General features: G+C 41.7%; 1 long non-coding RNA gene across 1 annotated transcript in view; it reads left to right on the forward strand.

Moving 5' to 3' along the window:
- LOC121033361 (uncharacterized) overlaps positions 1-9,391 on the forward strand; it is a 27,791-nt gene extending 18,400 nt beyond the window's left edge. The window contains exon 3 of the long non-coding RNA XR_005791852.1: positions 9,302-9,391. This is a non-coding gene — a long non-coding RNA (uncharacterized LOC121033361). The remainder of the gene's footprint in view (positions 1-9,301) is intronic.
- The last annotated feature ends 13,364 nt before the right edge of the window (positions 9,392-22,755 follow it).

Consider the following 22,755-nt stretch of genomic DNA (forward strand, 5'->3'; position numbering starts at 1 on the left):
TAGAATGAGTCTGGAAGTTTTCCTTCCCTTTCTATTTCTTGGAATAGCTTGAGAAGGATAGGTATTATCTCTGCTTTAAACGTCTGGTAGAACTCCCCTGGGAAGCCATCTGGTCCTGGACTCTTATTTGTTGGGAGATTTTTGATAACCGATTCAATTTCTTCGCTGGTTATGGGTCTGTTCAAGCTTTCTATTTCCTCCTGATTGAGTTTTGGAAGAGTGTGGGTGTTCAGGAATTTGTCCATTTCTTCCAGGTTGTCCAATTTGTTGCCATATAATTTTTCATAGTATTCCCTGATAATTGTTTGTATCTCTGAGGGATTGGTTGTAATCATTCCATTTTCATTCATGATTTTATCTATTTGGGTCCTCTCCCTTTTCTTTTTGAGAAGCCTGGCTAGAGGTTTGTCAATTTTGTTTATTTTTTCAAAAAACCAACTCTTGGTTTCGTTGATCTGCTCTACAGTTTTTTAGATTCTATATTGTTTATTTCTGCTCTGATCTTTATTATTTCTCTTCTTCTGCTGGGTTTAGGCTGCCTTTGCTGTTCTGCTTCTATTTCCTTTAGGTGTGCTGTTAGATTTTGTATTTGGGATTTTTCTTGTTTCTTGAGATAGGCCTGGATTGCAATGTATTTTCCTCTCAGGACTGCCTTCGCTGCGTCCCAAAGCGTTTGGATTGTTGTATTTTCGTTTTCGTTTGTTTCCATATATTTTTTAATTTCTTCTCGAATTGCCTGGTTGACCCACTCATTCGTTAGTAGGGTGTTCTTGAACCTCCATGCTTTTGGAGGTTTTCCAGACTTTTTTCTGTGGTTGATTTCAAGCTTCATAGCATTGTGGTCTGAAAGTATGCATGGTATGATTTCAATTCTTGTAAACTTATGAAGGGCTGTTTTGTGACCCAGTATATGATCTATCTTGGAGAATGTTCCATGTGCACTCGAGAAGAAAGTATATTCTGTTGCTTTGGGATGCAGAGTTCTAAATAGATCTGTCAAGTCCATCTGATCCAATGTCTCATTCAGGGCCCTTGTTTCTTTATTGACCATGTGTCTAGATGATCTATCCATTTCTGTAAGTGGGGTGTTAAAGTCCCCTGCAATTACCACATTCTTCTCAATAAGGTTGCTTATGTTTATGAGTAATTGTTTTATATATTTGGGCGCTCCGGTATTCGGCGCATAGACATTTATAATTGTTAGCTCTTCCTGATGGATAGACCCTGTCACTATTATATAATGTCCTTCTTCATCTCTTGTTACAGCCTTTAATTTAAAGTCTAGTTTGTCTGATATAAGTATGGCTACTCCAGCTTTCTTTTGGCTTCCAGTAGCATGATAAATAGTTCTCCATCCCCTCACTCTCAATCTAAAGGTGTCCTCAGATCTAAAATGAGTCTCTTGTAGACAGCAAATAGATGGGTCTTGTTTTTTTATCCATTCTGATACCCTATGTCTTTTGGTTGGCGCATTTAATCCATTTACATTCAGTGTTATTATAGAAAGATATGGGTTTAGAGTCATTGTGATGTCTGTATGTTTTATGCTTGTAGTGATGTCTCTGGTACTTTGTCTCACAGGGTCCCCCTTAGGATCTCTTGTAGGGCTGGTTTAGTGGTGACAAATTCCTTCAGTTTTTGTTTGTTTGGGAAGACCTTTATCTCTCCTTCTATTCTAAATGACAGACTTGCTGGATAAAGGATTCTCGGCTGCATATTTTTTCTGTCTAGCACACTGAAAATCTCGTGCCAATTCTTTCTGGCCTGCCAAGTTTCAAAAGAGAGATCAGTCACGAGTCTTATAGGTCTCCCTTTATATGTGAGGGCGCGTTTACCCCTTGCTGCTTTCAGAATTTTCTCTTTATCCTTGTATTTTGCCAGTTTCACTATGATATGTCGTGCAGAAGATCCATTCAAGTTACGTCTGAAGGGAGTTCTCTGTGCCTCTTGGATTTCAATGCCTTTTTCCTTCCCCACTTCAGGGAAGTTCTCAGCTATTATTTCTTCAAGTACCCCTTCAGCACCTTTCCCTCTCTCTTCCTCCTCTGGGATACCAATTATGCGTAGATTATTTCTTTTTAGTGTATCACTTAGTTCTCTAATTTTCCCCTCATACTCCTGGATTTTTTTATCTCTCTTTTTCTCAGCTTCCTCTTTTTCCATAACTTTATCTTCTAGTTCACCTATTCTCTCCTCTGCCTCTTCAATCCGAGCCATGGTGGTTTCCATTTTGTAATGCATTTCGTTTAAAGCGTTTTTCAGCTCCTCGTGACTGTTCCTTAGTCCCTTGATCTCTGTAGCAAGAGATTCTCTGCTGTCAGCTATACTGTTTTCAAGCCCAGCGATTAATTTTATGACTATTATTCTAAATTCACTTTCTGTTATATTATTTAAATCCTTTTTGATCAGCTCATTAGCTGTTGTTATTTCCTGGAGATTCTTCTGAGGGGAATTCTTCCGCTTGGTCATTTTGGATAGTCCCTGGCGTGGTGAGGACCTGCAGGGCACTTCCCCTGTGCTGTGGTGTATAACTGGAGTTGGTGGGCGGAGCCGCAGTCAGACCTGATGTCTGCCCCCAGCCCACCGCTGGGGCCACAGTCAGACTGGTGCATGCCTTCTCTTCCCCTCTCCTAGGGGCGGGATTCACTGTGGGGTGGGGTGGCCTGTCTGGGCTACTTGCACACTGCCAGGCTTGTGATGCTGGGGATCTGGCGTCTTAGCTGGGGTGGGTAGGCAAGGTGCACAGGGGCAGGAGGGGCAGGCTTAGCTTGCTTCTCCTTAGGTGATCCACTTCAGGAGGGGCCCTGTGGCAGCAGCAGGGAGTCAGATCCGCTGCCGGAGGTTTGGCTCTGCAGAAGCGCAGAGTTGGGTGTTTGAGCGGAGCGAGCAAGTTCCCTGGCAGGAACTGGTTCTCTTTGGGATTTTGGCTGGGGGATGGGCGGGGGAGATGGCGCTGGCGAGCGCCTTTGTTCCCCCCCAAACTGAGCTCTGTTGTCCGGGGGCTCAGCAGCTCTCCTTCCCTTTGTCCTCCAGCCTTCCCGCTTTCTGAGCAGAGACGTTAACTTATGACCTCCCAGCCGCTAAGTCGCGCTTGCTGTCGGAACACAGTCCGTCAGGCCCCTCCGCTTTTTGCAAGCCAGACTCGGGGGCTCTGCTTGGCCGTCGAGCCGCCCCTCCACCCCGGGTCCCTCCCGCCAGTCCGTGGAGCGCGCACCGCCTCGCCGCCCTTCCTACCCTCTTCCGTGGGCCTCTCGTCTGCGCTTGGCTCCGGCGACTCCATTCTGCTAATCCTCTGGCGGTTTTCTGGGTTATTTAGGCAGGTGTAGGTGGAATCTAAGTGATCAGCAGGACGCGCGGTGAGCCCAGCGTCCTCCTATGCCGCCATCTTCCCTCTCCCTCTTTATGTCTTTTTTTCAAGAAATAAGTATTTTTAAAAAATTTTTTAAATAACGTCTATTAAAAAAATCTAAAAAAAAAAAAGAAGTACAAAAGATTTTCTGGGAATAATAATGGGCAGGGGAGAGGCTCCAAGACTGACATTTAGAAGAGAAGGATACAGCTGCATAAAAAGAGCCTCAGCCTTCAGTGCAGCTCCAGGAAAATCTTGGCGAGCTCAATGAGAAGCTTCAACACAAAAATTACCCTTAGAGAGGGCTCTCACTAGCCACAAATGGCAAGCCTTCATACCAGCCTGCTCAGTCATTGACTGATGCTACCCCGGACGTACATGACCTTAACTCAAAGGCTGAAGCATCACTAGGATCAAAGGCACAGTTTCGGGAATATAGTCAATGGTATTGGAATGGCATTGCATGGTGACAGATGGCAGCTACAGTGTGGTGAGTACAGCATAACATATAGACTTGTTGAATCACTATGTTGTACGCCTGAAACTAATGTAACATGGTGTGTAAACTATACTTGAAAGAAAGAAAGAAAGAAAAAAAGAAAGAAAAGAAGAAGGAAGAAGGAAGGGAGGGAGGGAGGGAGGGAGGGAGGGAGGGAAGAACCACAGGCCAAAAGCTGAGGCACACATACATCTGGAGACTGTCACCTAACTGCACTCTTTGTGGTGAGTTATCTCCTGAAGGGTGATCTGAGTGATACACCTGTGTGGTTGCCACAGTTACTACCAAATGATTACACCTGTATGAAGTCCAAAGCCATCAAACCTGATCCACAGCTATAGAAAGCAGAAGAGCAAGGATTGTGACTGGGAGAAGGGTAGGAGGGAGCCTGCTGGATTGTAGGAAATAAGCTATTTCTAGATTTGGATGGTAAATATATATATTTACACATGTATATTAATGCAATTTATGATACATAAGTTATCCCTCTGTTAGAAAGGGGAGGAAATGATAGAGATCAAGTTTCCTTTCCAGGATTTCACATGGCCCTGACTCCCCCAGGTTGTTTGTCTAAGGAAGTAGCCGCACAACTCCATTTTAGATTTAAGTGGTCTAAAAATATTTTTAAGAAAAAGAATAAACAGGGGCACCCGTGTGGCTCAGTCGGTTAAGCATTCGACTTCAGCTCAGGTCGTGATCTTACGGTTTGTGAGATCTCATGGTTCATGAATTCAAGCCCCATGTCAGGCTCTGGGCTGACAGCTCAGGGCCTGGAGCCTGCTTCAGATTCTGTGTCTCCCTCTCTTTCTGCCCTTCCCCGTTCGCTTGATCTCCCCCCACCCCCCGGAAATAAACATTTTTAAAAAGTGGGGAAAAAAAGAGTAAACATATTTTTTTCAATCCCCTTACCTGGTTTCTGGAGGAGGTAGCAAAAAAGAATTCTCACTATATAAATATAAGTAAACAGAAAAGTCTCATGTCACTTAGGACTAAATTTGGCTGTGACAGAAAACCCAAAGTAATCCTGACTTAAAGAAGATAGTATTTATTTTACTATCACCTAAACAAAGTCCAGAGGTAGACAGTCCAGTCCTTATTTGGTGCTGCTCAGTGGGCCCCTTTTATCTTATCGTTCTGCCATCCTTGGCACATGGTTTTTACCTCACTGTCCAAAAGGGCTACTTTAGCTACAATCATTACATCTGCATTCCAGCTACAAGAAAAGATGACAAAGAGACACTCTCCCTTCCATTTAGAGACACTGCCCAGAAGCTCTGTACTTAGCGCTTCCACGTATATCCCACTGGCTGGAACTTAGTTTTATGAGCATGCCTAGCTCCAAGAGACAAGCAGGTTTATTTCAGGGGCTAGGTGCCCAGCTAGAAAGCAGAGTTCTATTACTAAGGACAAAGGCAGGGGCACCTGGTTAAGCATCCGACTCTTGATTTCAGCTTGGTCATGATCTCACCATTCATGAGTTGGAGCCCCACGTGGAGCTCTGTGCTGGCAGCAAGGAGCCTGCTTGAGAGTTTCTGTCTCCCTCTCTCTCTTTGCCCCTCTCCCATTCATTCATGTGCGCGCTCTCTCTCTCTCTCAAAAACTAACAAACAAACTTAAAAAAAAAAAGGACAAAGGCAAAACAGATATTGGGGCACAACTAGCCAGCTCTGCCATAACCCACAGAAGAATTTGTAGTATAAAGGAAAGAAAACATAGCATGCAAAAGATAGAAGAGAATCATATCAGAGAAACATAGATACTTCAGGAACAAAAATTTTTAGATGTATCTATATATGCTCTTAATTTAAAAAAAAAAAATACTTGTACACCCAGAACTGAGTGATACAAGATAAATTGAACAGAGTTCAGGAGGGAATCAGTTGAGAGAAATGAAAAGGGAACTGGGAGGGGCGCCAGGGTGGCTCGGTCAGTTAAGCGTCAGACTTTCAGCTCACATCATAATCTCATGGTTCATGGATCCGAGCCCCACATCAGGCTGTGCGCTGACAGCTCAGAGCCTGGAGCCTGCTTTGGATTCTGCGTCTCCCTCTGTCTCTGCCCCTCCCCCACTTGTGCTCACGCGTGTGCTCTCTCAAATGAATAAACATTAAAAAAAATTTTTTTTTAAAGAAATGAAAAGGGAACTGGATGACTAAAGGAAAAAGCATCTTGAAATTACTTCACAATTGTGAGATTTTGTACTTCATTCGAAGCAGTGAAGAGCAGAACTGACGATGTAGAAAACTGTATCATGAATACAGCTGACAAGCTTGATGAATTTTTCCAGGGCCAATGAGAGAGGGAAAGCAGACAAGACAAATGTGCATCTACAGAGATAACAGACATGGAACACTAACAATGAGGGTCCACTGTGTGGATAATGGCAGTTTTGGAGAAACGATCTAAACCAATGTAAAACGAGCAATATTTAAAACCACAAACAAAGAAAATGTTTGTGAGCTAAAGGTAAAATTTAATCTGCAGATCAACATAGCTTCCTAGATATGAGGAAAAAAGATCATAAATGAAAAGATATCTAGATGCATCCTAGTGAAAGTGTTAATTTCAAGATAAAATAAAGATTCTTATGAGAATCCAAGCAGAAGAAAAATGTCGTTCATCCAGAATGGAAGGCAAATCATCTTTCCTTAGATTTCTCTCCTGTTGTATTAGAAACCTAAACATAATGGAGCAGCAACATCTATGGAGTGAAAACGGTGAGAGCAGGAGAGCTAATCTCTTAGCGACTTAGCAGGATTGGGAGACAGGGATTGTGCACTTGTGTTAAAGAGAGTGATGGTCCCTTTCTTGACCCATCCATTGTATTTTAAATTTCTAAGTAAAAACCTAGAAGATGGGAGAGGGGTACTTACTAGAAAATCCGTGTGATTTCTGCTAGCTATCATACAGTTGATTACTCCTGCAGGGCAAGAACAAGTGACTGGAAAATAATGGTAGACATCTTGTCTGAACACCATGAAAACCTTGGAACTTAAATAAGTTTCATCAAACCAAACCGAGGGCAGTGGAAGTACCCCCTTCCCAAGTGGACTTCATATGTGTGCGGGAACAGCTACTCGATTTCTGAGCCTCTCTCTCTCCCCTGCTCTTTGAGAGTGAGCAATGGAACTTCATTTAGACCAGGAGTCTATCATGGGGACATGAGCTTTCATGTAGGGATCACAGAGATCAGAAGAGTTGGTCTGTGAAATGATATGCAACTTTATGATGTGGCCATTTTGAGGGGGAATAGAATCTAACTTTAATAAAGTTCTCAAAGGCGTCTATGACTCCCAAAAGACCCAGAACCAGTACTGATGACTTTGAAACAAACTGATAACAGTGACAAAATGATGAGGGAAAATAAGAGAAATATAAGGGAGAGAGAGATCCAGGAAATACCATCAACATGTCCTAAGAATCCAAGAAAGAGAAAACAGAATGGATAGGAGGGAAGCAATATACAAAGAACTAACAGGGGGAAATTACTGAGTTTATAGAATTAAAGTTTACCAGGCCGTAATGAAGAGACACAGGTACCTAGACATATCCTGTCGAATATTTCAAGAATTAAGGAGAAGGAAAAAACCCTACAAGCATCCAGGCAAGAAAAAAACAACTTAAGTCTTAGGCAGTGTTTCTCAACCCCAGCCATCATTCATTGGGTGAGCCTTTAAACAATACGAGTGTATGGGCACCATCCTTAGACATTCTGATTTAATTATTCTGGGATGGAACCTCAGCACTGACATTTAAAAAATCTCCCTCTCCGTGATTTGAATGTGCAGCGGAGGTTGAGAGCTACTGCCCCAAGGGAAGGAAAACCATCACCTTCTCCAGAGAACCAAATAGCAAATAGCAGCAGTAAATGAAGACAAGCTTCCAAGCTGTGGGGGGGGGGGGGGGGGGGGAGGGGAGAACAATGTACTTTTATTTATAAGAAAGACCAATATTCTCCCATTAGCCAGTGCTCAGAAAATATTGTACTTGCAGTTTAGGGATACAATCCAGCCAACCTGGGGAGGGATCAAAAGAAAGACCTCAAGAATGAGGATGACGTGATAAAAGCAGATGATAGGGAGCAAAGGAAACCAATTAAGCCTAGATCAACATCTTAAAACTGTGATTAGTATGGTTAGAAGAGAAAACAAATTTCAAAAATCAATCTCCAAAGAATAGTTAATAATGTAAAATAACAATAATAATTTACATCTAAATTCCAGAGTACATCAATCAAAACTGTGAGGTGGGGAGAGACAGTAAAGACAGTAAAAGCTTGAAAGACTTCTCGTTTTACGCATATGATAATTAATAGTTATATTCTCAAGCTTGATAAGCAGAGAGAAAAATATTTCAAATGGCTTTAAATAACATAAAGATTATTAGTAATAGAAAAGGTGTAATTATAGTTTAAATTACTAGAGAAATAAGAGGCAAGAAAACATAGTTGCAGAAAGTATATCAGGATATAAAAGCTATTATACAGTATGATCCTGTTTTATATATGTATATATAATACACATAAAAGAATAGAAAAAAGGAACACCCCCATATTAACCTGGTTGCCTTTAACAGGTTGGGATTATGGTTTGTGGTTTATTTTTTTACTAATGTGTTTCAACTTTTTCTACATGTTTTACAACAAGAATGCTATTTTTGTAATTCAAAAAATCAATAAACACTAAAATTGTAAATTAGTATTCATCTCTCTTTTATCTACTGTGCAATTCCATGGTGCATATTTACTACACAGGATAAGAGTTTTTTAATGTGCTAATTTTAGAAATGATAAAAATTTTTAAATCCGATCCCCCGTATTTTTAAAGACTCAACACCTATGAATACTATAAAGGTGTTTCTATTAACATTTCTTTCTAAATCACTTTCTGGAAGTAACATGTTTGTGTAAAATCTTGCCAAAAACAAGAATATTAAAATGTGTTCTACATTAAGAAGGAATCCACATCACAAGTATATTAGAAGTTAACAAGATTTGTGAGTAAAAAACATGAAACCAGAAGAACTGGGGAAAATGCGCTTGCAACTATAAATTCCATAATTAATTTACTTTACAAGTTTTTTTGGAGATGGTAGGTCACCAAGTAACATCTTGAATTTGCTTTTTATTCAGTCAAAACATATAAAAGCATGCATTACTTGCATGGACCACAGGACTGTGGTCTCAATGTATTTTTCCATCCAACTACCCACTTTTGATACGAAGAACACTGCACAAAGTCATATTGTTCTTTAATTTCACTTCAATTATTCCTTATTTCTGCCCCACACAGAACTCAGGATTTTATTTAATTCATGTTTTCCCAGGCTTCCACAGCCTGAGGGTTCTAATGGAGTCAAATTAGTAAGAACCCAAGTTTTATTTGCCCCTAACCCACTTTCCACGGTTACCTTCTGCAGGACCTCAATTGCCTGTGTCTCTCAAATACTTCTAGATGCCCCTGGACGTATACCTCATGTGCTCCCAGAGGGTCTGCTTTTGCTGTCTGCACTCCCTGCTGTGCCATCACCCACTGGGCAACCTGTGCCTGCTGCCATGTCTGTGGGTCCCACTGCTTTTTGCTGCAGCGGTGGCAACAAAGTCCTTAAAGCTTCAGTGTTGTGTTGGGAAGTAGGTAAGAATATGCTTCAGTGTTGTGTTGGGAAGTAGGTAAGAATATTTCATTCCTCTCTTGCCATTGTGCAGCCCCCAGTTTTGTTCCCACCCTAGTGTCATGTTTTAAAATAAAGCTCCTCAGGGTTTTTCTCTCTGATAACCCCACTCTCTCTATGCGTCTCAGATACATTTCCAGTGGGGCTTAGGCCTGGGGTTAAATCTAAGCGACAACGGACACGCTGAACTCAGTCTCCCCTCCCCTCCAAAGTCTAAAGTTTCATAGACTCAAGCTGGGACTCCTGTTGCACTCATGCTCCAAGGAGGCTATATACTCCGTATAAAGAAACATTTCATAATCTCGGTGTTGGATAAATGTATTTTAATGAATTTGTTGTGAATAAAGATAAATCTGATCTTTTTAAAAAGCACATGATTAAGCCATCGAGTTAGCCATTATCAGTTTCATTCTTGGGAGTTGTTTGTGGTTTCTTTTCTGGACTCTATTCTGTGTTGATTTTTTTTTTTTTAATTTTTTTTAATCTTCTGACTGAGCCACCCGGGCGCCCCTGATTTTCATTTTGGAGAAGATGGCTACCTATCCTCTCTAAAATCTATCCGGTCTAGTACTGCATGACACGGGATAAAAATCACCCTGGGGTTAAAATGCATTTTATTCGCCTGGCTAGTTAGGTAGTTCTTCTTATCAATATAAATAGATGCACTGCCAAAATAACAGGAACAAACAAGCAAAAAATTTCCTTGGAAATAGTGAGGAAAGCCCTTGGCCCCTAAACACCTTAAACAAACAAAGAAATAAAGCATTGTGAAATATGTGAATTAAAAAAAAAATGACTCTGTTATCTCTTAACCACATCCTTTTTTTCACTCTTTTTTCCAGCATTAATCACATCCTTCTAAAGTTGTCTTCTAATTAATCAAAATCCTTGTGAACTTTCCATGTTAAGATATGAATTTTGCATCATCATTCACTACTATATAGAGATTCACAGGAACTTCCTACTCCCACCCCAGCTTGACAGGGTCTTGAATGTTTGTGGCTTGCTTACTCCTTAATTTCCTCGGCAGCCAATGTTTTTATTCCCTGAAGTACCTCTCCTAAAGAAAAACTTCTCTAAGATAAACCAACCTCTCCCTCCACTTCTGTGATTGTTATTTTAAAGAATTTTCCCCTACTGAGCATCCTTCTGGAAGAGTTTTCAAACTTGTTCCTCAAAAAGAACTTTTTCTCCTTGATTCTCAATGAGAATTTCTCCTGAACTGCTCTAATACGGTAACATCACCATAGATCTCCTTTATATATGGAATTTTTTTTTTAAAGTCAAACTCAAAGAAACACAGTAGAATGGTAGTTGCTAGTGACTGAACGTTGGGGGGAAATGGGGAGAGGTTGGTCACAGGTACAAACTTTCAATTATAAGATGAATAAGTTCTGAGGATCTAATGTACAATATGTGACTATAGTTAACAATATTGTATTGCATACTCAAAATTCGCTAAGTGGGTAGATCTTATATGTTCCCATGACAAAAAAGAAAAAAAAAATAATGTAGGTGACAGATGTGTTAAGTAACCTTGTGGTGATCATTTCACAATGTATTGATATGTCAAATCATCACGTCACACATCTTAAATTTATATAATATGATATCAATTATATCTCAATAAAGCTGGGGGAAAAATAATATTTTACTATAGTTCCTAGGATAAAAGCTCTAGAAAAATGGAAGACCTTTTCAGCTTTTTGGTGTGGGAAACCAAAGAAAAGCCAATTTCAAAATCATATTTACTCATTCAAATACTTATTATCACACTGGGTATGTCTACAGCCTATGATCATGGTAATGTATGAGATTCCTCTTGGAGTCTCAAGGAGCTCACTGTCTACTGGGGGCTCACGCCATGCTCCTGGGAGAGTGGCTCTCTCTCCTTCCTCCAGCACGCCAAACTCAGTCCTTTCTCGGGAACTCATCTTCCATCTCCAGTTCTGTGTATAGCTTTCCTCTCATTGTGCTTCTGGACTCGATTCTAATATCACCTCCCTCAGAGAAGGCTTCCCTGATTTTCCACTCACGTACCCCCAACACTAGCTAATCATCATTTCACCCTATTTATTTCCTTCAAAGATTTGTATCAAATTTTTATTGGAAAATAAATTGTTCATATATTTATCATTCATTTTCTTCCACTAGAATGCAAATTCCATGAAAGCAGGATTTTTTTCCTGACTTATTTATGGGTACATGTATCTCTAACATGTATCTCAAAGATGGCTGGTAAGCACACTATAATGGCATTGAAAACGAGATGAAATAAATGGAAGTTAGATGAATGAATTCAGCAATTAGCTCATTATAATCCAATATGGTTATTGCCACGGTGGAGGAAAGATCTGGGTACCTCCTTGTATCTAACAATTGATGGGGTGGTAAACTATCCTAGGAGACAAGGGTTACTTTCTAGAGGACATGAAAACATGGACTTGAGAGAAGGGACTGCTCTAGAACATCCTGTAGCTTAATATGTCTGCAGATAAAAGGAAGAGGGAAGTGGGAGGAAGGGCTGGAGAAGGAGGAAATGGACAGAAAGCAGGGACCCACCCTGAAAGAGTTAGGGAGCCCGAGTAGGGACTCAGCCTTTATCCAGGGAGCAGTGGGGGGAGCAAACAGACCCTGAACAATGACAGGTGAGGGAGAGACAGGGAATGGGGACAGATCTGTTCTATAGACTGCTCACCTCAGAAGCACTATGGAGAATGGGATGGCATGACAGACACCAATAAGCCTGGTGACTCAGTAATTCAGACAAGAAATGAGAAGGAATTGAATTCCAGGGTTATGGAAACAGCAGAGGGGATGGTCTGGGGAGAGCATCTAGAAGTAAAATTGATTGCAGAGGGAGAAGGCAAGTTCAATTCTTCACGTAGTGACAGTTCTTCATTTTCAAGTTCTTCATTTTCTATAAAGCAGTTCCAAGGGCTACCCCCTTGTTCTTTCTATACTGAGACTGGGGGAGCTCCTTCCAGGTCAACCCACCGGTTGAAAGGACAGCCTCAGAGTCAGCCACTCCTGCTGCAGGTAGAAAACATGACCAGATCTCTTTGTTTTGGCCCACAGGTCAGCTTCAGGCTGGGCCACTTATATTCTGATACATACGGTAGGATAGGATTTTTTTTTAAGCTTCCATTTCCAGGTTCATCAAAATTCCTTTTAGATAAGGATATCTATTCTCTTCTATACTTATCTAACAAGTATTTGGTGAAAGCCAACTAAGGCTGGGTTCTGGGAACAAAGCCTCTGCCCTCAAGCAATCCAGAATTTCCTGAAGGAGATAAACCCCAGCAAAATGCCCTATGGTAAATACTGTAATAGAAGTCCTCACACAAAGAACACAAAACAGGGACCCCCTAAGCCAAAAATTAGTTTAGGGGTGGGGATCTTAGATCAGTGAAAGGTAGGAATGGCTCCTCAAAAAGAAAAACAGCTTGTAACAAAATGAAGATAAATACCCATTAAAAAATAATGTCAGCTCAGGTATAAACACAAGTGCATCGAAAACGTCCACCGTAATAAGTGATATTTCCTGAGTGCATGAAATGTGAGAGGAGCAATGGGTCTTGTACTGTTTTCCTCATTTCATTCTCACGGCAACCCTATGAGTTAGTCGCCCACTCCTCCATTTGCAGGTGAGGAAGCCGAGGCTCACAGAGGTTGAACACTTGGCCCCAGGTCCCACTAGTAGTTTAGCTGGGATTCACACCTGACGGTCTGAACACAGAGTTCTTAACTGGGATGTGGTCCTGCCTTCCACAGTTACAGCCATCTGTCTACCCATCAGCCAGTCCTCCACAGGGTTTAAGAGACTTGCCCACCATTCCCCTGGGTAAGAGTGAAGATTTCAAACCAGTTGGCTGAGCTCAGCTGCTTCTGCTTGTTCACACAGCCTTATCTTCCCGCTGGACATACAGCCTCCATGGAGAAAGAGAATGAGGAAATACACTCGCAGAAAATTAACTTTCCCCTCGTTTTCTTTGTCTCAATTCTCCACAGGAGGATCCAAGCACCGCCTCCTGCCTACGTGCCTCTGTTCCACAGGGGAGTTTGTCAGAGGTTACAAGGCCAGGGGCCGGAGAGGTTGGGCTGGCCCACACACCGCTCCATCATGGGCCTGTGCTAAGAAAGCTGGCAGTCCCCAGTGGGCAGTCATCCTCAAGAACATTTGCCCATAACTGCTGCATTATGTGGACAAATAAATACTTTTTTTTTTTTTTTCCAAAAACAGTAATTGGGAATGTGCAGTTGCTATACTGTTTATGAAAAATAGGAAGGGAGCACCTGAGTGGTTTGGTCGGTTAAGCATCTAACTTCGGCTCAGGTCATGATCTTATGGTTGGTGGGTTCAGGCCCCACAACAGGCTCAGCGCTGACAGCTCAGAGCCTGCTTGGAATTCTCTCTCACGCTCTTTCTCTGCCCCTCCCGTTTGTGCACGATCTCTCTTTGTCTCAAAAGTAAGTAAATAAACTTGAAAAAAAGAGAGAGAGAGAGAGAAAAAGAAAGAGAATGAGAAAGAGAAAAAGAAAAAGAAAAAAAGAAAAAGGGGAAGGTTAGCCTGAATCTATGTTGATATTCTTCAATATTTGCACCTCAGCAACCCAAGAGCTGGCTAATCATGGTAATAGATGTCCCTATTACCATATAACCATTGATAGCCTCTTCCTGTATAGTTGCAAGACCTAGATCTTTCCCCACCTGAAGGAGGCCCCAAGTTATTTTTGTGGGAGTCTGGGATGACTTTCCCAGGTTTCCTTCTCAGGCCTCCATCGCTCCCCTAGAAGAGAGATGCTTTCACGCCCCCTCCTACTGTCTCCCTCAAAGGCTCACATGGGCTGGGCTTCCTTTAAGCTTCCCTCTGCTGTTACAGAAAACTGGTCTGGATCACCCTGGCAGAAGAACCAAGTGGAAGGAAGGAGGTAGGACATTTATTTTACACCGGTAGGCCCAGAGGAGATCATTCTCCAGAGATCTGAGCCCAGAGCATCAACAGAGGGGACAATTTATAGTCTGTTACTTCTGCATCCCTACTTGGTAGTAATTTGATGCCTGTGGCAAGCAGAATAGGAAGGAAATCCCGGAAGGGGAGTCTTCTGACAAGGACTGGAATTCCCTTATCAGTCCTGTCGGCCATCTTACAACAGATTTTTCCCTAACACTGCAAGAAGGCTGGCTCTTTCCATCAAAATTGCAAGATGCCTTTCTCCACGGCTCTCCTTTACATCTTCCCAGTTGGGACCCGCCCCGACATTGCTTGTGTCATGAGTCTCAGGAAATCACTTGAGAAATCAAGGTCCTCAAAATCTGCTCCCCGCCCCTTCCCTCCATGCTCAGACTGGAAAGAGGTCCTTCCCCGTGCTTCTCCACATCTCCGTCCCAGGCATCTGCATCGAGGAGACTCTTTTGCCCTCGTGCCTACCAAGGAGCCCAAAGTGAGGCCTTGTTCAAAGTGGGAACCCAGGCTGCCGGTTCACCCCACCCAATTCAAACACTCACTTTGGCTCAGACACTACCTTTCTAATGAATACAGCCACCTAAAAATGATTAAGGAGATACTGGGCTATTTCTAGCAGGCATAAGGCTGTCACGTGATGATAACAAAAGGTGAGATAACATCCGATACATATATATATATATATATATATATATAATACATGGATAAATGTACTTGAGATAATGGAACCCAAGAAAGAAGCTTTCTCATGTCACCTTGGGGGCTTTGGCAGACCCTGGGAAGTCCAGTAGACTGATCTAAAGAAGACGCCATGGCCCGGCAGTCACAGAGCCTGCCCTGTTGATGGAGGTAGCTGCCTAACACGTAGAGTGGAACAGCATGAACCCATCAGTTATTCTTCAGCCTGAATGAGCCTGACCCTCAGAGCCTTACATTTGTTTTTATGTTCAAATGGGGATAATTATACCATCCTGACAGCATTGTTTGTGCTCAACATAATTATCTGTATTTTATAAACTGCAAGTACCACAAAATATTAGTATAATATTGCTTGCAAGGAAGAACCAGAACAGAAGTTGAGTTGGAGGCAAGGCTGGAGAAAAGGGAAGGGCCAGGAGGTTGAGGCAAGGAGAGTGGTCTCTAAAGACTATGGGATGTGTCCCACAGTGGCGGTAGCAGGGCTGGGGGAGCACCCGGTGCAGGCCAGGGGAAGTACCTCAGGAGGGTAGAAGAAGTCCCAGGAGACAGGAAGAGAAGCTCGAAGGAGGCAAAAGGGGCCAAAGACACTATCTAGAGGGAGATTGTCTCAAGAGTCCTAGATGCTTTTCGAATGTTCCACTGCCATTCCCGGCTTGATGTAGGAGAGAGCTCGTGCTTGGCACACTGCAGAAACCTGATGTCAGGAGCCTGCAAACTGAGATAGGAGCCGGAAGTAGGAATCAGTGCCACTCAGACTTCCCAGCCTAAGATTCCAGAAGGTGTGTGTGTGTGCACCTGTCTCACGTGCACAGGCCCCGACCCCACATCTGAGCTACCGAAACCAACAAAGCAAAGGTTCCCCAATTCACCTCTAACTGCTGAGCTCTGTTTAGTATTACTGGGGGGATGCTAAACATTTCCTTCTTAAAGGGCTAGTGTGATTCTGGCAAGAGGAGATGGTCATTAAGCCTTGTAATGAAAACAAATTGTTTGGAAGGGATGGTTAAAATTATGTATGGTAGGAATTAAATATTCAAGGTAACAGATTTAATTCATCATAAGAGTGGTTTTTTTTTTAAGACTAATGCAATAAATGCTTCCCTTGAGACTTCTGGTTACAGTACAGGGTTTCACCTCAGGAAGCATTTCAATATAAAGTGTTCTAACGGTATGGGTTGTAAGGGAGGGCATTTAAAATATGCAGAGTGACTGGCTCACTCTCAAACTCCAGGTGCTACTCTGTCCCTAACTGATAAGGCAACAGTTGATATCCAGAGGTCCCCCATACAAGGAGTGGGTTTGCTCCCCAAATGGGGGAAACCACTTTGACAGTCTTGGATTCCAGGCATGGTGGGACAGCTCTAAGGAATTCCAGGTGAGCCCATCCTCACAGTCAGGAAGCAAACATTGGGGAAAATAAACCATCAGTTCTTCTCTTCCGCCTCACCTGGAGAGCAAATTACTTTGCGTTGTGTAAAAACAGTTCATACCCCCGTTAAGAAGTAAGAATAAGGAAGCGTGGGCAGCAGGAACAAAGGAATCACCCTGTCTCATTTGAATCGTTGCCTTAGGGGTCCCGGTGCTAGGAACAAGACCTCAGGTTTTAATACAAAAGAGTCTTGGATGAAACTCTGAGATGCCCCCCCCCCTACCCTGGGGTTACTTAACATCACAAGGAAATTTTAGGGTGAGCATATATCCTGACTAAAAGGGAAAGGAACAATACTGGTTGAATTTTAGGCCCCCAGATAGGCAGTCAGAGAAACTATGGGGTGATTTCCCTGGCTCCTTTCACACTGCAAGCAACTACCTGACACACAAGACTGACCTCTGTGCATATAGATGTATGTCTAACATGTAGGGGGAAGTTTGCTTTGGCCGCTCTTGGAGGCATCCATTTGTCCAGGGAGGTCTGATGGCCAGAGAAGGCACTGCCTTCCTTGCCATCTTAGCAGTTTTAAGAGGGTGGAGTGTTTTCTTTGAGGCCAAGGTTGGCACAGACAACATCCTCAGCTGGCAAATTTTCTGCCGGGCTGGGTTGCTTTTCTTGCATGATTCCACCCCTCCCACCTCCCCCAAGCCCCCTCCCCCAGGCTTTGGTCAAATTTCTGGAGATTTTGGCATATGTTTGTGGGATTGTATCTATTCCTTCCTGATGTGGTGGATGCAAAGATATGCTTTCTCTTGGGTGAAATTTACAAGCACATTTTCCTGCATGACAGGAACAAAGAGCCACAAATATTTCCTAAGGGGAGAAAAAGGCTTCCAGATGCAGAGCTCCAAATGTGAGGTTTTTTTTTTTTTTTTTTTTCCTTTCTTTTTCTTTTGGCATTTTTAAAGCTTAATAATTACACTGGACATATTTATCCAGAAGGTCCACAATATTCATCGTAACAAGGACCTCACTAAAATCTCCAAGTCACAGATACATCTGCATCTCTGATCTTTTTTCCTAAAGCATCACCACGGAGGCCCTAAGTTTCAACCCTCACTTGAGACTGCAGAAGATAGAAGGCCCCCTTTCCTCTCCTTTTCCTCAGCTATGGTAGCGCAGACTGCAGAATAATAAAAGGGGGAAAAAAAACATTTCTAAACTCTTGAACCCTCAGCAAACTACTTTTAAATTGTCTCTAGTTAAAGGGCTACTGGGAAGAGAATTATAAATGTCAAGAAGACCTTTTAGCAAACTTTTACAACCCACAGAACAGTTTCATATTTTTAAAACTAAAGCATCCCAATTGGTATTGTTTTCTATTTTAGAATTGTATTTTCCAGGGCTAATGAAACCTTCAGTTTATATGACCTATAACCTAAAAATGTTCTGTCACTGGGGCGCCTGGGTGGCGCAGTCGGTTAAGCGTCCGACTTCAACCAGGTCACGATCTCACGGTCCGTGAGTTCGAGCCCCGCGTCAGGCTCTGGCTGATGGCCCAGAGCCTGGAGCCTGTTTCCGATTCTGTGTCTCCCTCTCTCTCTGCCCCTCCCCCGTTCATGCTCTGTCTCTCTCTGTCCCAAAAATAAATAAACGTTGAAAAAAAATTTTTAAAAATTAAAAATTAAAAAAATAAAAATGTTCTGTCACCATGATCAGAGGAATTGTGGGTGATGCTTAGCTCACATGTGGAAAATCACTATCACCCACAATTAAAAAAAAAGTTTTGAAAAAATAAGCTACTTGTAGTTATTTAGAAAAACATTTCTCTGTTAAGCATTGACAAAGAAAAAGACTGAGTCCTCAGAAATCTTTTTTTGGCTATCTATCATTGATTCCGAAGCAGGCATGGAGACATTTAACACAGGTAAATGGCTGTAGCCCATTTTTATTCTAACAGGGACACAACTAAGGTGCATATGAATCAGATTCTGCCTTAGTGGATCTGGGGCTAGAGCGATAGTCTGCACCCTACCAAGGTCGCAGGGCTGGAGATGCTGCTGGTTCATGCAGCTCACCGCTCAACCAACGTAGAGGAAGGTAATATGTCTTCCTCACCCTCGGCCTCCATTCAAGGGTGAGACGGTGGATACTGGAGTCATACAGCCCCAAGACACCGGAGAAGGGACTGCACCCTTGGGAGGTTTTCTTAGCATGTTCTTACAAGCAGTTTAATCTATGCTATTCAAAAAATAAGTGAATCCCTCCTAAGTTCAAAGCCCTAAGCTAGGTTCTGTATAACATCATATAGCATAATACTGTATAATTTAAAGGTAATAACCTCATTAAATGTAGCATCTGTGCTGATTATCCTCTCTGTTACTGTTCCTCCTCCAACACACGCACTTTTTATTTTGAAATTTTTCAAATTTGCAGAAAAGTTGAAAAACTAATATAACAATTTTAAATTTAGATTTACCAATCTTGAACATGCTGCGTGCGCTGTCTCTGTATATACGGATACGTAAATATACATATCCATATATACATATGTAATATCCATATATATATATGGAATATATTTTTTGCTTATTTTAATGTTTGTGGCCAAGTTGCTTAAAAGTAAGTTGCAAGTCTCCATTGTTCTTTATCATGTTGCTATGCTTTGTCTCCATTGACTGGCCCCACTACGAAGTGGCTTGTTAATGGAGAGCTCTGTGAGTGCGGGAAACCAAGGTGACTTGGAGTTTCCCAGACTTTCTAGGATCGGGCTTACACAGGAGAAAAACAGATGGTGGAAACCTTTTCTCCGCCTTACAAAATATTCAACAGTTCACCCTTAGGTTCTATCCAGTCACCCAGCTCTATACCTTCTTTAAGAAGCTACGGAATAATCACTCTGGAGACCACCAGAAATACGGACTCTAAGACGGCAAGCAAAGAAGAATGACTTACTTTGCTAAACCATACGAAAATAGAAGGTGAGCTGGTTTCTTCCTCAATGAGTTCGCATCTAGCTAGTGAATCTTTGGTCTATGCTGGGAAAGGCAAAGTTCTGTCTTCATATCATTTGATATCACTATTCTAATGTGATTAAAATAATTACCTATGCAAATATTTTGTGACATTATAAAAGGAATGTGTTCATGCTTGTTTAATCTATACAATATACAATCTACATCATCTATATGTATCTGACTTTACCTTTTTATTACAAAATGTCCAGAAATGAGGCCCCATCAGAAGGTCTCTGCATTACTTGAAAATTTCCCAGACAACTGCCCATATATTTTTCTGACCAAGTCTAACTAGAACTTCCACTCTAGCCTCCCCATCCTGCCATCACATTACTGCCTAGATGGTTAATGACCAGAGGAAGAGGCCCCACACACTGTGACCGTCTTACCACTATCCATGATCTGTACCATACGTGGCTCACACCCTCTCAATCTCTCTCCCTCTCTCCCACTCTCCACTGCTGCTGAGCCACCTGCCTCCATCCTCATTCTTATAAGAGTCTATCTACATTCAGATATCGGTTTAAAAAATATATCTCAAATTATACAGGGTAGAGTCTTACCAGTACACCCAGTTTACATTCCAAAACAGAACGTTAAATTGTTCCTGCTTGGGGCACCTGGCTGGCTCACTCGGTAGAGTGTGCGACTCTTGATCTCGGGGTTGTGAGTTTGAGCCCCACGTAGGGTGTAGAGATTACTAAACAATAAACAAGCTTTTCAAAAAATTAAAAAATAAAATGTTCCTGCTTAAGCAGGTGTGCTGGGTTACATTCCTGCATTCCGCTTTTCTCTGAGGGCAAAAATCAGCTTGATGTTTAAAAATCACAAAATCCAGTTTCTAAAAGTAACAGCCTAGCTACTTTTAGACAGCTCTTTGTTGCAATTGTAGAAAGTTATCCCAGGGTCTGTCTAATATTCTGCAGTGGTTGTTCCCTGAACTCTATTTGTCAGAATTGGCATATGGCACTAGAGTCTATATTTCAACACTGGCTTCTAAGGGAATGGCCAGAAAAGAAGCACATTTCAAATAAAAGCAAAGAAACATTTCTTTCATGTTTGCTCTTATTTAAGAAAATCACCCTGAGAACAATAGTTAATTAATCCCAATGACAAAAATATGGAAAAGTTTTTTTCAGTATAGAAACGTTTCAGAAGAATAAAAAATATTTTGCACATATAAACCTGTGTTCATGGTGTATAATTTGAAACTTTTAAAAGTTAAAAAATAAAAATGTTAGGGGCACCTGGGTGGCTCAGTCAGTTGAGCGTCCGACTTCAGCTCGGGTCATGATCTCATGGTTCATGGGTTCAAGACCGGCATAGCGCTCTGTGCTAATAGCTCAGAGCCTGGAGCCTGCTTCAGATTCTGTCTCTCTCTCTCTCTCTGCCCCTCCCCCACTCACTGTCTCCCTCTGTCTCTCAAAAATAAATACATTTAAAAAATAAAAATAAAAATAAAATTGTTAGCCTCTAATTTTGAATCCCATTGAAGCAAAAATAGATGGGAAAAATTTGAAGAGGACCATACGCTATATTTTATATTGATATTTACATATCATAGAGAAAACCAACACTAATATTCCAGCCACTGCCTTATTAATAAGAATGCATACCTGGGGCACCTGTGTGGCTCAGTTGGTTAGGTATCCAACTCTTGGTTTCATCTCAAGTCATGATCCCATAGTTCATGGAATCAAGTGCCACGTCAGGCTCTGGAATGATGGCATGGAGTCAGTTTGGGATTCTCTCTCTCTCTCTCTCTCTCTCTCTCTCTCTCTCCTGCGCACGCTCCCTCTCTCAAAAAAATAAATAAACTTTTTTTTAAGAAAGAATGTACACCGAGATGTTATAATGCTATCTTGATGATGTTTCTTTTCTACTGACTTGATCAACACAACAGCATAGTGTTTTATAAATTTGGGATAAAATAGGACAATATATCCATGAATGCCTTAACAACAGCAGCTTGACCACATGTTTTATAGAATTAACTGAGTTCCACTAAATGGGAAAGAGTGTTTTTATTTTATCATGGTCAAACCAGTCATCTAATACTAAGGCAGCTGTCATGTTCTGTTGGCCAGAACTCTAACTTATATCTGTGAAAGAGGACACTAGATTGATCATTTCAGGAATTGGTAGTAAGCAACTGTTCGTGGCAGTAAAATGAGGATGCTTCTGAAGCAATATCTTTAAACTCTGAGCTGCAATCCATTAATGGTCATGAAATCAATTTAGTGGATTGCATTTAGTCTTTTTTAGTTACTGAGACAGAATAAAAAATATTATTAACACACTAAAAGTAAGCATAGTTTTGTGAAACTAAAATTTTATTTATATATACACTCATATAAATCATGACATCTGTATATATATAATTATATATAAACCTCTCTAAATATAATACACATACTCCATGGTTACTTTAGGCAGTGTATTCTCACTGTAGGTCACAGTCAAAATAATTTAAAAGTCTCTGTTCTAAGGGTAGTGAGAGAAACCACAACTATCAAATCTTCTCTTACTAATGGAAAGCATTTTAAATAAATACCAACCATTCTCTTTGTTTAGCCTTGAATTGTGTTCCAAACATGTTAGTTTCTTCAACAGGCCATGAAAACCTCACAAGGAAACTCTCTGTCAGCAAAACTACGATGTCAACATTCCCAGGAGCACCACGAGAGAAATGATGTTCACATGCATCTGAATCGCACAACCCTTTGGCCATATCTGGATTTCACAGCTGTGGCAGAGGTAAGATAAGGTCTTGGTTATGTGATATTCCTTTAGAACTCTCTATAACTTCATTTCCTTCTCTCACTCAAAAAAGCACAAGGTGACAGATGCCCGGGTGGCTCTGTCGGTTGGGCATCTGACCCTCGGTTTCGCCTGGGGTCATGTGCTCACGGTTCCTGGGAACGAGTCCCATGCCTGGCTCCACACTGAGTGTGGAGCCTGCTTTGGGATTCTCCCTCTCTCTCCCTCTGTCCCTCCCCACTCGTGCTCTATCTCCCTCCAAATAAACATTTAAAAAAAGGCACTGAATGATGAAAAATAGTGACCGTGGTCGGGATACTTGAATTCACTCCAACACTTTAAAAAGAGAGAGAAAGTAAATCATTTGCAAAGTTCAACGTCCTATAACCGTTATTAATAAAGATCTGAGACACCTCACAACT

Source organism: Herpailurus yagouaroundi, unplaced genomic scaffold (assembly GCF_014898765.1).
Source record: "Herpailurus yagouaroundi ecotype Mexico unplaced genomic scaffold, PumYag 159, whole genome shotgun sequence".
Classification (NCBI taxonomy): domain Eukaryota; kingdom Metazoa; phylum Chordata; class Mammalia; order Carnivora; family Felidae; genus Herpailurus; species Herpailurus yagouaroundi.